The 16,866-nt window shown below is 45.7% G+C and overlaps 1 long non-coding RNA gene across 1 annotated transcript in view; it reads left to right on the plus strand.

The window, feature by feature from the left end:
* LOC130307458 (uncharacterized) overlaps positions 1-16,866 on the plus strand; it is a 149,621-nt gene that overhangs the window by 35,744 nt on the left and 97,011 nt on the right. The gene's annotated exons all lie outside the window — the stretch shown is intronic.

The following is a 16,866-nucleotide window of genomic DNA, read 5'->3' on the forward strand; positions in this document are numbered from 1 at the left end:
GGTACCGATAAAAACTTCATATCAGGGCACAAAATATGAGCCTTCATACCGCAAATACCATAACATATTCATTTTCCTGCATGTAGTTATGATTTTTTACAGAAGTAAGACAAAATCAAACCTATATAAGTAGAGTATAATTTTAATCGTATGGACCTAAAGAATAAAAATAAGGTGTCATTTTTACCAAAAATGTACTGCGTAGAAACTGAATCTACATCTGTTTTGATGTAGATTTTTGGGTAAAATGACTGATTTCATTACAAAGTAGAATTTGTGGTGCAAAAAAAAATCATCATATGGATTTTTAGGTGTAAAATTTAAAGGGTTATGATTTTTAAAAGGTAAGGAGGAAAAAACGAAAGTGCAAAAATGGAAAAATGCTTTGTCCTTAAAGGGGTACTCCGGTGCTTAGACATCTTATCCCCTATCCAAAGTATAGGGGATAAGATGCCTGATCGAGGGAGTCCCGCCGCTGGGGACCCCCGTGATCTTGCACGCGGCACCCGGTTTGTAATCAGTCCCCGGAGCGTGTTTGCTCCGGGACTGATTACCGGCAACTACAGGACGGGTGGTGCGCTTCCGCCCCCTTGTGATGTCACGCTTGCCCCTCAATGCAAGCCTATGGGAGGGAGGTGACGTGGCCTTAAGCCCAGCCACTAATCTAGACTTCTGGCATTAGTGAACATACATTAAGTCCCAGGACATCAGAGCGTACCTGTATGCCCTGGGTCCTTAAGTGGTTAACCCCTGACATCCTGGGACTTAAGGACCTAGGGCGCACCTGTACACCCGTGGGAATTCTGGTCCCTGCTGAATGCCAGGCGGGGACCGGGATGCCTGCTGAAATCATTCAGCAGTCACCCCGTGCAAACCCCTGGGGTCAATTCAGATCAACAATTTGCTGCAATTGTAGGTCAATCAGGTCCCTGGTGTCCTGGAAAAAAAGGGTGAAAGGTGCCGTCCGACACGGCACCTAACACCCTTTAGCAGCAGGAATGAGGTGGCACTGGTGCCACCTCACGAATCAGGATGCCTGCTGTGGGGGTGTCCCTAACGGCACCTACTCCGCCCCTTCTCCGGAGGGCGAGAGTGGGTGCCGGGAGTATGCACCTGAAGTGGGGGCTCCCGATTCCTGGCATCGGTGATTGGATTGGGGCCCCCGGAATGGAGACAGCGGTGGCAAGCAGAATCCGGCATGTGCAGCAGCAGCTGGTAAGGCTGATCTCGTGCTGTTGCTTAGCAACAACTCCCAGCATGCACAAAAGGGCATGCTGGGAGTTGTAGTTTGCAACAGCTGGAGGCACACCGGTTGCAAAACACTGAATTAGTTAACAAACTCTGTGTTTCGCAACCAGTGTGCCTTCAGCTGTTGCAAAACTACAACTCTCAGCATGCACTTACAGCCAAAGGGCATGCTGGGAATTGTATTTATGCAACAGCTGGAGCCACACTACTGCAACTGCCAGCATGTTCTTTGGTAGTTTGTGCATGCTGGGGTTGTATTTATGCTACAGCTGGACAATGAAAAAGTGTGCCTCCAGGATTGCATAACTACAACCCCCAGCATGCACAAACTACCAAATGGCATGCTGGGAGTTGCAGTAGTGTGCCTCCAGCTGTTGCATAACTACAAGTACCAGCATGCCATTGGGCTGTCTGTGCATGCTGGGGGTTGTAGCTTTTGCAACAGCTGAAGGCACACTGGTTGTGAAACACTGAGTTTGTTACCTAACTCAGTGTTTCACAACCATTGTCCTTTCAGCTGTTGCAAACTACAACTCCCAGCATGTACTGATAGACCGTACATGCTGGGAGTTGAAGTTTTGCAACAGCTGGATGCACACTGGTTGCGAAACACTTAGTTAAGTAACAAACTCTCAGTGTTTTGCTATCAGTGTGCCTCCGGCTGTTGCAAAACTACAACTCCCAGCATGTACGGTCTATCAGTACATGCTGGGAGCTGTTGCATAACTTCAAGTCCCAGCATGCCCTTTGGCTGTCTGTGCATGCTGGGGGTTGTAGCTTTTGCAACAGCTGAAGGCATACTGGTTGCAAAACACTGAGTTTGTTACCTAACTCAATGTTTCACAACCAGTGTGCCTCCAGTTGTTGCAAACTACAACTCCCACCATGCACTGAAAGACCGTACATGCTGGGAGTTGTAGTTTTGCAACAGCTGGAAGCATACTGGTTGCGAAACTTTGAGTTAAGTAACAAACTCTCAGTGTTTTGCAACCAGTGTACCTCCAGCTGTTGCATAACTACAAACCCCAGCATGCACAGACAGCCAAAGATCATGCTGGGAGTTGTAGTTAACTCCCAGCGGGAAACTGGCAGTAAACCCCTGCCCATGTGAATGTACCCTAAAAACACTACACTATGCTACACCTACACAAAATAAAGGATAAAACACTAAATATACATATACTACCCCTACACAGGTACCCCCCAAAAATAAAAATTAAAAACACCTGGTACGGCATTGTTTCCAAAACAGAGCCTCCAGCTGTTGCAAACCAACAACTACCAGTATTGCCGGACAGCAATTGACTGTCCAGGCATGCTGGGAGTTTTGCAACAGCTGGAGGCTCTCTGTTTGGGAAACACTGCCGTAGGATAATTTTGGTATTGGAAGCAAGTGTAATTCTTCCATCCGGGTCCGTCTCTATGCAAATCAATAATTAAGGCCTGAAATGCATATGGAGTTCTCTCACTTCGGAGCCCTATCGTATTTCAAGGCAACAGTTTAGGACCACATATGGGGTATTTCCGTTCTCTGAAATAATTGCCTAATAAATTTTGGGGGCTTTTTCTCCTTTCACCCCTTATGAAAAGGTAAAGTTGGGGTCTACTCCAGCATGTTATTGTAATTTTTTTTATTTTTTACACTAACATACTGGTGTTGCCCCATACTTTTCATTTTCACAAGAGGTAAAATAAAATAAAAAGACCCCAAAAATTTGTAACGCAATTACTCCTGAATACGGAAATACCCCATATGTGGATTTGAAATGCTCTGTGGGTGCACGACAAGGCTCAGAAGTGAGAGCGCCATGTACATTTGAGGTGATTTGCACAGGGGTAGCTGATCGTTACAGTGGTTCTGACATAAGGAATATAACAAGGGGTATAGTGAGCCTTAACACCCCACAGGTGATTGAACAAATTTTCATTGAATTTGGACGTAAAAATTTTTTCAATAAAATGCAGGTGTTATCCCAAAATTTTCATTTTTACAAGGGGTAATAGGAAAAAAGAGTGTATAAATATCCCATGTGTGGATTTAAAGTGCTCTACAATGCACTACAATGCTCAAAAGAGAAGGAGCGCCATTGGGCTTTTGGAGAAAGAATGTGTCTGGAATTGAAGGCCATGTGCGTTTGCAAAGCCCCCCTGGTGTCAGAACAGTGACCCCATTTTGGAAACTACACCCCTCATGTAATGTAATAAGAGGTGCAGTGAGCCTTTACACCCCACAGGTGTCTGACAGATTTTTTGAACAGTGGTCCATGAAAATGAAAAATTCTATTTTTCATTTGCACAGCCCACTGTTCCAAAGATCTGTCAAATGCAAGTGGGGTGTAAATACTCACGGCACCTCTTAATGCATTCCATGAGGGGCTTAGTTTCTGAAATAGGGTCACATTTGGGGGGGGGGGGATCCACTGTTCTAGCACCATGGATGCTTTATAAACGCACATGGCCCCCGACTTCCATTTCAAACACATTCTCTCTACAAAAGCCCAATAGTGCTCCTTCTCTTCTGAGAATTGTAGTTCACCCACAGAGCACTTTATATCCACACATGGGGTATTTCCATACTCAGAAGAAATGGGGTTAATAATTTTGGGAGGCTTTTTCTCCTATTACCCCTTGTGAAAATGAAAAATTTGGGATAACACCAGCATTTTAGTGAAAAAAATCTAATTTTTCATTTTCAAGTCCAAATTTAGCGGGAATTTGTCAAACACCTGTGGGGTGTGAAGGCTCACTGTAACCCTTGTTATGTTCCTTTAGGGGGGTTGTTTCCCAAATAGTGTGTCATATGGGGCTTTTTTTTGCTGTTATGGCACCATAGGGGCTTCCCAAATGTGACATGCCCCATAAACCATTTCAGATTTTTTTTTTCAAAAAGCCAAATGTGGCTCCTTCTCTTCTGAGCATTGGAGTGTGCTCTCAGAACACTTTATATCCACTCATGGGGTATTTCCATACTCAGAAGAAATGGGGTTACAACTTTTGGGGGACATTTTTTCCTAATAACTCTTGTAAAAATTGAAAATTTTGGGAAAAAACTGCATTTTACTGAAAATTTTTTTATTTTTATTTACACATCCAAATTTACCAAAAAGTCATCAAACATCTGTGGGGTGTTAAAGGGGTACTCCGGTGATTTTTTTCTTTTAAATCAACTGGTGGCAAAAAGTTAAACATATTTGTAAATTACTTCTATTAAAAAATCTTAATCCTTCCAGTACTTATTAGCTGCTGAATGCTACAGAGGTAATTCCTTTCTGTTTGGAACACTGATGACATCACGAGCACAGTGCTCTCTGCTGACATCTCTGTCCATTTTAGCAACCATGCATAGCAGATATATGCTAAGGGCAGCATGGTGGCTCAGTGGTTAGCACTGCTGCCTTGCAGTGCTGGGGACTTGGGTTCAAATCCCACTAAGGACAATAATAAATAAAGCATTATTATAATAATAACATCAGCAGAGAGAACTGTGCTCGTGATGTCATCAGAGAGCATTCAAAAAATAAAATAATTTCCTCTGTAGTATTCAGCAGCTAACAAGTACAGGAAGGATTAAGATTTTTTAATAGAAGTAATTTACAAATATCAGTGCATGAGAAAACAAAGAAAAGTCGGCACTCACCGGATTTCCAATTCAGCAGATTTTATTGCACATTACTCACAGCCGTAATACAATTCTCGGGGAGACGACGGATGGTACAAGGGGGGTACCACAGAGAGGCGACACCTGTGTTTCGCACTTAGTAGTGCTTCAAGGGGCCTAACTCTTTACCGGAACGTGTCATCTTCTTATACAGGTGAGTTTAGTAATTGGACCTATCACCATCAAACACACCTTGTGTCGTTAAAAGAAGGGGAGGAGGTTGCTTTATTAAGCTTGTTCCTACTTAGATCTAGCTCATTGTTCAGACTGTCAGGACTGGTACCGTAAAAAACATTCTTAGAAGCAAACTGAGACATCAACTTTGTCATTAAGCCCTAAGACTCCCGTTGCGTCAGTAGCAATTATCCATTGTGTCTCTCTTCTAAGAAGGTTTTTGTCCGATTTTAGCCCCGGCCGGGCAGCAACTTTTTCTATTCCTGCAAACCTTAAAGATTCCTGACTTCCTCCATGGGCTTCCACTACGTGGGAAATAAATCTGGGAGCTCCCTTTTTGGTGCGTAGAGAGTAAAAGTGCTCTCTAATTCTTGCGCACATTTGTCTGATTGTTTTTCCTATATAGTAGAAGCCACATGGGCAGAATATAACATAAACCACGTTTTTTGTCTTACACGTAATAAGTTATAATTTACAAATATGTTTAACTTTCAGCAACCAGTCGATTTAAAATAAAAAAAGTTTTCACCGGAGTACTCCTTTAAGGCTTACTGGACCCCTTGTTACATGCCAAGAGGGGTGTAGTTTCCAAAATAGTTATGCCATGTTTTTTTGTTTTTTTTTGTTTGCTGTTATGGCATCATAGGGGCTTCCTAAATGTAACATGCCTCCCAACAACCATTTCAGAAAAACTCACTCTCCAAAACTCCATTGTTGGTCCTTCCCTGCTGAGCCCTCTAGTGCACCCACAGAGCACTTTATGTTCACAAATGAGGTATTTCCTTACTCGCGAGGAATTGAGTTACACATTTTGGGGGGATTTTTCTCTTTTTACCCCTGGTAAAAAAAAACTGGGTCTACAAGAACGTTAGTGTAAAAAATGGAGATTTTGAATTTTCTCCTTCACTTTGCTGCTATTCCTGTGAAACACCTAAAGGGTTAACACACTTACTGAATGTCATTTTGTATACTTTGGGGGGTGCAGTTTTTATAATGGGGTCATTTATTGGGTATTTATAATATGAAGGCCCCTCAAATCCACTTCAAAACTGAACTGGTCCCTGAAAAATTCTGATTTTGAACATTTTGTGAAAAATTTGAAAATTGCTGCTGAACTTTGAAGCCCTCTGGTGTCTTCCAAAAGTAAAAACATGTCAACTTTATGATGCAAACATAAAGTAGACATATTGTATATGTGAATCAATATATAATTTTTTTGGTATGTCTATTTTTCTTACAAGCAGAGAGCTGCAAAGTTAGAAAAATGCAACATTTTGAAATTTTTCATGAAATTTGGGAATTTTTCACCAAGAAATTATGCAAGTATCGACAACATTTTACCACTGTGTTAAAGAAGAATATGTCAGGAAAAAAAATCTCTGAATCAACTTCATAAGTAAAAGCATCTCAGAGTTATTAATGCTTAAAGTGACAGTGGTTAGATGTGCAAAAAATGCTCGGGTCCTTAAGGTGAAAATGGGCCGGGTCCTTAAGGGGTTAAAGGACTGTCATCAGTGTCACCACACTAATACTAATGACAACCGTATTTACATGTCCGCGATCCATGCTCCCATTCTCCTGGTATCTTCATCTATTCCCTCCGTTTGTCTGGCTGGCTTGGGGCATGGGCGTAGCTTCAAGATGTCACTGCTGCTGTATCTATGCTGGCCCCTGCTGCAAGCAGGCCTTGGGAAACAGCAGCGTTGACGTCACAAACTAACTGGAGTTAAGTTGAACTGGCTGATTTGCACACTTGCAAAACTCTTATTGACTTTAATGAAAACACTGTAGCTTGTGGTAATACGCTGTTTATGTCACTCCCATTAACGTCATTTAACATCGACTTTATATTTGTGCTCTGTATATACCAGTGTGACCTTCCTCAAATTTCCTCATGGCATGAGATATCCTGAGATGACCAGCTTTGAAAAAAGGCAAGTTTTTTCCTTAAAGCTGATTATATTGTGCAACTCATCTCAGGGCATCTCATGCCAAGAAAAAAATGTAAGAAAGGGCATATCTGTATAATATATTTTCGGCCTTCTCAGGAATACTCTTTTTTTTTTTTGTCCCAGACAGCCAGCTACCCAGGGCGGGCTCCACCTATAGGCAAACTAGGCACTGGCCTAGAGCGCCAACTTGCTGAGGGTGCCACCGGCAACCAGCAAGTAAGTTAAAACTTTTATTGCCACTAACAACACTGCCGTCCTGACTGCGCTCCTGACAGTGTCAGGAGCTGGCAGTCAGACAGAGGAGCGCAGCAACGCAACAGCGTGCTCCGCTCCTTCTTCGCAGGGCCTGCGGCCTAGGCATCCGCCTCACCACCGCTGCACCGCACACCCGCAGCCAGTGAGCAGGTCAGGGATGATGGATGGAGGCGGAGATGCTAGAACAGCAGCGTTCAGCCAGGTTCGGTGATGGGGTCTTGTGTAATGAAGAAAACTGTGCCCTGTAGCCGAATGTGACCCTAACAGGGACACAAGTTTCTGCTTTATTACACCAGTAGAGGAGGCTGAGAGGCGGATGCTCTTTGGCACGGCCCGGGCATCCCCTTATTACCTTACTGCCGCAGTTGACGGCCTGTCTAACAGAGCGGAGCTGCAGCACTGCAGGTACAGCAGCACAGCATCAAAGTCATGCACCTCTGGTGATGGGGAGAGACTGAAGCGTGTACTATCACAGGTAAAGGGTGTCATTGTGATGTAAGAAGTGGGGAAGTGTGAGGAATATGGAGAACCGTGTGGGGAAAGAAGGGGGACAATGTAAGAAATATGAGGGGGCAATATGGAGCAATGTGAGGAAAGGTGGGGGCAATGTAATGAAATATGGGGCAATGTGATGAAAGATGGAGGCAATGTAATGAAATCTGGGGTAATGTGATAAAAGATGGGGGCAATGTAATGAAATATGGGGCAATGTGAGGAAAGGTGGGGGCAATGTAATGAAATATGGGGCAATGTGATGAAAGGTGGGGGCAATGTAATGAAATATGGGGCAATGTGATGAAAGGTGGGGCCAATGTAATGAAAGGTTGGGGCAATGTAATGAAAGGTTGGGGCAATGTGATGAAAGGTGGGGGCAATGTAATAAAAGGTTGGGGCAATGTAATGAAAGGTTGGGACAATGTGATAAAAGGTGGGGGCAATGTAATAAAAGGTTGGGGAAATGTGATGAAATATGGGGCAATTTGATGAAATATGGGGCAATGTGATGAAAGATGGGGCAATGTGATGGTCCTGCTATATGGGGGAATTTGAGGGGCCTGCTATATGGGGGAATGTGAGGGGCCTGTTATATGGGGGAATGTGAGGGGCATGCTATATGGGGGAATGTGAGGGGGATGCTACAAGGGGGAATGTGAGGGGCCTGCTGTATGGGGAAATGTGAGGGGACTGCTATATGGGGGAATGTGAGGGGCATGCTATATGGGGGAATGTGAGGAACATGCTATATGGGGGAATGTGAGGGGCATGCTATATGGGGGAATGTGAGGGGCGTGCTGTATGGAGAAATGTGAGGGGACTGCTATATGGGGGAATGTGAGGGGCCTGCTATATGGGGGAATGTGAGGGGCCTGTTATATGGGGGAATGTGAGGGGCCTGTTATATGGGGGAATGTGAGGGCCTGCTATATGGGGAAATGTGAGGGGCCTGCTATATAGGGGAATGTGAGGGGCCTGTTATATGGGGGAATGTGAGGGGCCTGCTATATGGGGGAATGTGAAGGGCCTGCTATATGGGGGAATGTGAGGGGTCTGCTATATGGGGGAATGTGAGGGGCCTGTTATTTGGGGGAATGTGAGGGGCCTGCTATATGGGGGAACCTGCGGTATCTGTGCAGTGTGAGGGGTCTGCTATATTGGGGAATGTGAGGGGCATGCTATATGGGGGAATGTGAGGGGCATGCTATATGGGGGAATGTGAGGGGCATGCTATATGGGGGAATGTGAGGGGCCTGCTGTATGGAGAAATGCGAGGGGACTGCTATATGGGGGCATGTGAGGGGCCTGCTATATGGGGGAATGTGAGGGGCCTGTTATATGGGGGAATGTGAGGGCCTGCTATATGGGGAAATGTGAGGGGCCTGCTATATGGGGGAATGTGAGGGGCCTGCTATATGGGGGAATGTGTGGGGCCTGTTATATGGGGGAATGTGAGGGGCCTGCTATATGGGGGGATGTGAGGGGCCTGCTATATGGAGGAATGTGAGGGGCCTGTTATATGGGGGGAATGTGAGGGGCCTGCTATATGGGGGAAGGTGAGGGGCCTGCTATATGGGGGAACCTGCTGTATCGGTGCAGTGTGAGGGGTCTGCTATATGGGGTAATGTGAGGGGCCTGTTATATGGGTGGATGTGAGGGGCCTGCTATATGGGGGAATGGGAGGGGCCTGCTATATAGGGGAATGTGAGGGGCCTGTTATATGGGGGAATGTGAGGGGCCTGCTATATGGGGGAATGTGAAGGGCCTGCTATATGGGGATATGTGAGGGGCCTGCTATATGTGGGAATGTGAGGGGCCTGTTATTTGGGGGAATGTGAGGGGCCTGCTATATGGGGGAACCTGCGGTATCTGTGCAGTGTGAGGGGTCTGCTATATTGGGGCCGTGTGAGGCACTATTACAGTGGGGAGCAAAACACATGTATAGATTGAATGGAGGTGAGAATTTTGCTGGCACGAGGAGTCTAAAATGTTTGTCTGCAGTCATGCATGGAGAATTCTTTATGATACCCTGAGCCAGATGAGGAAGAAAAAGAAAAGTGACTCCTTTTAGAGAATACATCATCTGTGAGTCTATACAGCTGATATCTACTTCTTTATCCCTAAGCATAAATAACTCTGGGATGCTTTTACTTTTCATTCTGATTCCGAGATAGTTTTTTTTTGTGACATATTCTACTTTATGTTAGTGGTAAAATTTTGTCGATACTTGCATAATTTCTTGGTGAAAAATTCCCAAATTTGATGAAAAAAATTTAAATTTTGCATTTTTTTTTACTTTGAAGCTCTCTGCTTATAAGGAAATTGATATTCCAAATAAATTATATATTGATTCACATATACAATATGTCTACTTTATGTTTGCATCATAATGTTGACATGTTTTTACTTTTGGAATACATCAGAGGGCTTCAAAGTTCCGCAGCAATTTTCCAATTTTTCACAAAATTTTCAAAATCTGAATTTTTCAGGGACCAGTTCAGTTTTGAAGTGGATTTGAAGGACCTTCATATTAGAAATACCCCACAAATGACCCAATTTCAAAAACTGCACCCCTAAAAGTATCCAAAATGACATTCAGTAAGTGTGTTAACCCTTTAGGTGTTTCACAGGAATAGCAGCAAAGTGAAGGAGGAAATTCAAAATCTTCATTTTTTACACTTGCATGTTCTTGTAGACCCAGTTTTTGAATTTTTGCAAGTGGTAATAGGAGAAAAAGCCCCCCAAAACCCAATTTCTCTTGAGTAAGGAAATACCTCATATGTGTATGTTAAGTGTCCGGTGGGTGCAGTAGAGGGCTCAGAAGAGAAGGAGCGACAATGGGATTTTGGAGAGTGAATTTTGTTGAAATGGTTTTTGGGGGGCATGTCACATTTAGAAAGCCCCTATGGTGCCAGAACAGCAGAAAACCCCACATGGCATACCATTTTGGAAACTACATCCCTCAAGGCATGTAATAAGGGGTCCAGTTAGCCTTAACACCCCACAGGTGTTTGACGACTTCGTTAAATTCGGATGTGTAAATGAAAAAAAAAAGTTCGCTAAAGTGCAGTTTTTTCCCCAAATTTACTATTTTTACAAAGGGTAATCGGAGAATATGCCCCCAAAATGTGTAACCCCATCTCTTCTGAGTATGGAAATACCCCACGTTAGGCCGTAAAATGATCTGCGGGCGAACTACAATGCTCAGAAGAGAAGGAGTCACATTTGGCTTTTTGAAAGCAAATTTTGCTGAAATTGTTTTTGGGGGGCATTTCGCATTTAAGAAGCCCCTGTGGTGCCAGAACAGCAAAAAATACCAACATGGCATACTATTTTGGAAACTAAACCCCTTAAGGAATGTAACAAGGGGTACAGTGAGCCTAAACTACCCACAGGTGTTTGACGACTTTTTGTTAAAGTTGAATGTGTAAATGAAAAAAATATTTTTTTCCTCAATATTTTACATTTTTACAAGGGGTAATAGGAGAAAATGACCCCCAAAATTTGTGACCCCATTTCTTCTGAGCATGGAAATACCCCATGTGTGGACGTCAAGTGCTCTGCTGGCGAACTACAATGCTCAGAAGAGGAGAAGTGCCATTGAGCTTTTGGAAAGATAATTCGTTTGGAATGGTAGTCAGGGGCCATGTGCGTTTACAAAGCCCCCCGTGGTGCCAGAACAGTGGACCCCCCCACATGTGACCCCATTTTGGAAACTAAACCCCTCACAGAATGTAATAAGGGGTGCAGTGAGTATTTACACCCCACTGGTGTTTGACAGATCTTAGGAACAGTGGGCTGCGCAAATGAAAAAAAAAAATTCACTGACCACTGTTACAAAAATCTGTTAGACACCTGTGGGGCGTAAATGCTCACTGTACCCCTTATTACATTACATTAGGGGTGTAGTTTCCAAAATGGGGTCACATGGGGGGGGAGGTCTATTGTTCTGGCACTATGGGGGCTTTGTAAACACACGTGGCCTTCAATTAGGGACAAATTTTCTCTTCAAAATCCCGATGGCACTCCTTCTCTTCTGAGCATTGTAGTTCGCCAGCAGAGCACTTTACATCCACCTATGGGGTATTGTCTTACTCAGAAGATATGGGGTTACAAATTTTGGGTTTTTTTCTCCTATTTTCCCATGTGAAAATGAAAAATTTAGGGTAACACCAGCATTTTAGTGAAAAACTTTTTTTTTAATTTTCCCATCCAACTTTAATAAAAATTCGTCAAACACCTGTGGGGTGTTCAGGCTCACTATACCCCTTGTCACGTTCCGTGAGGGGTGTAGTTTCCAAAATGGGGTCACATGTGGGTATTTATTTTTTTGCGCTTATGTCAGAACCGCTGTAAAATCAGCCACCCCTGTGCAAATCACCAATTTAGGCCTCAAATGTACATAGTGCACCCACACTCCTGAACCTTGTTGTGCACCCGCAGAGCATTTTACGCCCACATATGAGGTATTTCCGTACTCAGGAGAAATTGCGTTACAAATTTCGGGGTCTTTTTTTCCTTTTACCGCTTGTGAAAATAAAAAGTATGGGGCAACACCAGCATGTTTGTGTAAATTTTTTTTTTTTTTAACACTAACAGGCTGGTGTTACCCCCCAACTTTTCCTTTTCATAAGTGGTAAAAGGAGAAAAAGCCCCCCAAAATTTGTAGTGCAATTTCTCCCGAGTATGGAGATACCCTATATGTGGCTCTTAACTGTTTCCTTGAAATACGACAGGTCTCCGAAGTGAGAGAGCGCCATGTGCATTTGAGGACTAAATTAGGGATTGCATAGGGGTGGACATAGGGGTATTCTACATCAGTGATTCCCAAACAGGGTGCCTCCAGCTGTTGCTTAACTCCCAGCATGCCTGGACTGTCAGTGGCTGTCCAGAAATGCTGGGAGTTGTTGCTTTGCAAAAGCTGGAGGCTCCGTTTTGGAAACACTGCCGTACAATACGTTTTTCATTTTTATTGGGGGGACAGTGTAAGGGGGTGTAGTGTTTTACCCTTTATTTTGTGTTAGTGTAGTGTAGTGTAGTGTTTTTAGGGTACATTCGCACTGGCGTTTTACGGTGAGTTTCCCGCTCGGAGTTTGCGATGCGGCGAAAAATTTGCCGCAGCCCAAACTGGAAGCAGGAAACTTACTGTATACCAGCCTGTGTGAATGTACCCTGTACATTCACATGGGGGGGCAAACCTCCAGCTGTTTCAAAACTACAACTCCCAGCATGTACTGGCAGACCGTGCATGCTGGGAGTTGTACTTTTGCAACAGATGGAGGCACACTGGTTGGAAAACCTTCAGTTAGGTCCTGTTACCTAACTCAGTATTTTCCAACCAGTGTGTCTCCAGCTGTTGCAAAACTACAACTCCCAGCATGTACTGATCACAGAAGGGCATGCTGGGAGATGTAGTTATGCAACATCTGGAGGTATGAAACTACAACTCCCAGCATGCCGAGACAGCTGTTTTCTGTTTGGGCATGCTGGGATTTGCAGTTTTGCAACATCTGGAGGGTTACAGTTTATAGACCACTGCACAGTGATCTCCAAACTGTGGCGCTCCAGATGTTGCAAAACTACAAATCCTAGCATGCCCAGACAGCAAACAGCTGTTTGGGCATGCTAGGAGTTGTAGTTTTGCAAGATCTGGAGGGATACAGTTTAAAGACCACTGTATAGTGGTCTCAAATTGTAACCCTCCAGCTGTTGCAAAACTACATATTTCAGCATGCCCAAACAGCTGTCTGGGCATGCTGGGAGTAGTAGTTTTGCAACATCTGGAGGGCTACAGGTTAGAGACCATTGTATAGTTGTCCAGATGTTGCTAGGCAACTTACCGGCTTCCGTAGGATCCAGGGAGCCGTCCTCTTCTGCCGCACGACATCGCCGCCCGTCGATCACCGTCGCCTGCTACCTCCGGATGGGTAAGTGGATCTTCTGCCGTCTGTCCTCTTCTGTTTCCCCATTCTGCCCGGCCTATTGTGGGTGGGCAGGTTCGGGAAAATTAAAGTTAACCGCCCCCCCGCCCCCCGATCTGCTATTGGTCTGTGCTTCTGACAACCAATAGCAGGGATAGGAGGGGTGGCACCCCTGCCACCTCACTCCTATCCCTTCAGGGGGATCATAGGTGTCTTGCGCGGGGGGCCTGCTGATCGATATCAGCAGTCACCCCGGTCCCCGCTCGGCATGTGGCAGGGACCGAATTTCCCATGGGGTATGGATATGTCCTGGGTCCTTAAGTACCAGGAAGTCAGGGCGTATCCATACGCCCTAGGTCCTTAAGGGGTTAAGGTCACTGCATGTGGAAATATTGATTTTGTATAGTAGATTTTTTTCAGTAACAGTATAGTACTAAAAAAGTGATACCAAGGGGCGGAGCCAAGGGGGCGGCAAAATTAGGTTTAGCCTAGGGTGGCAAAAAACCTTGCACCAGCCCTGCGGCTACCTCATCTACCCTCATAATGGGGAACATTTAACCCCTTAAGGACTCAGTCCATTTTCACCTTAAGGACCTGAGCATTTTTTGCACATCTGTCCACTGTCACTTTAAGCCAATGTTTCCTAACCTTTTTCGGCTCAAGGCACCCCTCCGGAAAAAAAAAATTGCTGGGCACCTAACTAAAGTTGTCGAGCAAAAAGAAAAAAAAAAGGAAGTGCCGCAGGGTGTGGGTGCGGCTACAATGCTGCTTTAGACAGCAACTCACAAGTGACATCCTCTAATCAGTGTCATTCCCTTTTCTTCTCCATCTGGCCCGGCCATCATGACGATTTCTTCCATCCACAATTCTTCACCGTTAAACCTGCAAAAAAAACCTATTAGGCTCCACACTTTTTTTTACATGGGTGACAGAGGGGTGTACATGGGTGACAGAAAGGTTTAGAAGAGTGTACATGGGTGGCAGAGGAGTGTAGAAGAATGTACATGGGTGACGGGGCAAAGGGAGCGATAGAGGGGTGTACATTGGTGACAGAGGGGTGTTGGGGGTGGACAGGAGTGTACATGGGTGACAGGAGTGTACATGGAAGACAGGAGTGTAGATGGGTGTACATGGGTGACAGATGGGTGTAGAGGAGTGTACATGGGGGACAGAGGGGTGTAGAGGCGTGTACATGGGTGACAGAGGGTGTTGAGGAGTGTACATGGGTGACAGAGGGGTGTACATGGGTGACAGAGGGGTGTAGAGGAGTGTACGTGGTGATAGATGGGTGTAGAGGAGTGTACATGGGTGACAGAGGGGTGTAGAGGAGTGTACATGGGTGACAGAGGGGTGTAGAGGAGTGTACATGGGTGACAGAGGGGTGATAGATGGGTGTACATGGGTGACAGAGGGGCGTAGAGGAGTGTACATGGGTGACAGATGGGTGTAGAGGAGGGTACATGGGTGACAGAGGGGTATAGGGGGGTTACAGGGGTGTAGGGAGGTGTTCATGGGTGTCAGATGGATGTAGAAGAGTGAACATGGATGACAGGGGGCATAGGGGGTGACAGAGTGGTGGACAGGAGAGACAAGGTGGTAACAGAAGGGTGGACAGGAGTGACAAAGGGACAGAGGGGTGAATAGGAGGTGGACATGGGTGAAAAGGATGTGGTTAGAATGGTGGACAATGGAGGGTGAACATGGGTGACAGGGATGGATAGGGGTGACAGAGGGTTTGATAGGGGGATGGACATGGATGACAGGAGGGTGGGCATGGGAGACAGGGGGTCAGAGGGGTGGACAAGGGTGACAAGGGGTGTAAAAGAGGGGTGGACAGTAGTGACAGAGTGGCGATGGACTGGAGTGACAAAGGGACAGAGGGGTGAATAGGGGAGTGGACGGGGGGGGTTGAATATGGGTCACATGGATGGACAGGGGGGTGGACAAGGCGGACATGGATGACAGGAAGGTGGACATGGGTGACAGGGATGGGCAGGGGTTGGAGAAGGCAGACATGGATGACAGGAGGGTGGACATGGGTGACAGGGATGGACAGGGAGGTGGACAAGGCGGACATGGATGACAGGAAGGTGGACATGGGTGACAGGGGGGGTGGACATGGATGACGGGGTGCACATGGGTGACGGGGTGGACATGAATGACAAGGGGGTGGACATGGATGACAGGGTGGGGTGGACATGGGTGACAGGGATGGAAAGGTACGTGGACAAGGCGGACATGGATGACAGGGGGGGTGGACATGGGTGACAGGAGGGTGGTCATGGGTGACAGGGGAGGGTGGACAAGGCGGACATGGATGACAGGAGGGTGGACATGAGTGACGGGGGTGGACATGGGTTGCAGGAGAGGGTGGACAAGGCGGACATGAATGACAGGAGGATGGACATGGGTGATGGGGGGTGGACATGGGTGAAAGGAGGGTGGACATGGGTGACAAGAGTGTGGACATGGGTAACAGGGGGGTGGACATGGGTGACAGGAGGGTGACAGGGATGGACAGGGAGGTGGACTAGGCGGACATGGATGACAGGAGGGTGGACATGGGTGATGGGGGGTTGGACATGGGTGACAGGGGGTGGAGATGGGTGACAGGGGGGGTGGACATGGGTGACAGGAGGGTGGACATGGGGAGTATGGAAATACCCCATGTGTGGATGTCAAGTGCACTGTGGATGCACAACAATGCTCAGAAGAGAAGGAGTCACATTTTGCTGAAATGTTTTTTTTTTTTTGGGGGGGGGGGGGGGGCATGAAGCATTTAGAAAGCCCCTATGGTGTCAGAACCGCAAAAAAATAAAATAAAAAAATAAAAATACATGGCATACTATTTTCCAAACTACACCCCTCAAGGAACGTAACAAGAGGTACAGTGAGCCTTCACACCCCACAGGTGTTTGATGACTTTCCATTAAAGTTGGATGTATAAATGGATTTTTTGTTTTCACTAAAATGCTGAACATTTACACCCCACTGGTGTTTGACAGATCTTTGGAACAGTGGGCTGTGCAAATGAAAAATTTAATTTTTCATTTTCATAGACCACTGTTCAAAAAAATCTGTCAGACACCTGTGGGGCATAAATGCTCACTGCACTCCTTATTACATTCCGTGAGGTGTGTAGTTTCCAAAATTGGGTCACACT

Source organism: Hyla sarda, chromosome 1, assembly GCF_029499605.1.
Source record: "Hyla sarda isolate aHylSar1 chromosome 1, aHylSar1.hap1, whole genome shotgun sequence".
NCBI classification, from domain to species: Eukaryota; Metazoa; Chordata; class Amphibia; order Anura; family Hylidae; genus Hyla; species Hyla sarda.